This window comes from Arachis duranensis, chromosome 1, assembly GCF_000817695.3.
Source record: "Arachis duranensis cultivar V14167 chromosome 1, aradu.V14167.gnm2.J7QH, whole genome shotgun sequence".
Lineage (NCBI taxonomy): Eukaryota > Viridiplantae > Streptophyta > Magnoliopsida > Fabales > Fabaceae > Arachis > Arachis duranensis.
In genome coordinates, this window is record NC_029772.3 from 82,722,206 (window position 1) to 82,722,631 (window position 426).

The following is a 426-nucleotide window of genomic DNA, read 5'->3' on the forward strand; positions in this document are numbered from 1 at the left end:
AGTCTAACCTTGTCTGTGGTATTCCGAGTAAGATTCCGGTATTGAATGACTGTGACAAGCTTCAAACTCCTGAAGGCTGGGCGTTAGTGACAGACGCAAAAGAATCAAGGAATTCTATTCCAACCTGATTGAGAACCGACAGATGATTAGCCATGCTGTGACAGAGCATAGGACCATTTTCACTGAGAGGATCCCAATACACTTGCTGGTTAAGATGAACGGAGTTGTGACCACACATAGTAAATAGCCATTAAATAAATCCCATTCAAATACAAAGAGGGTCACAATTTCGTCCACCAAGTTTTTGGCGCCGTTGCCGGGGATTGTTGAGTTTGAACAACTGATGGTTCATCTTGTTGCTCAGATTAGGTAATTTTCTTTTCAAAAAGTTTTCAAAAAAATCTTTCAAAATTTTTTTTATTTATT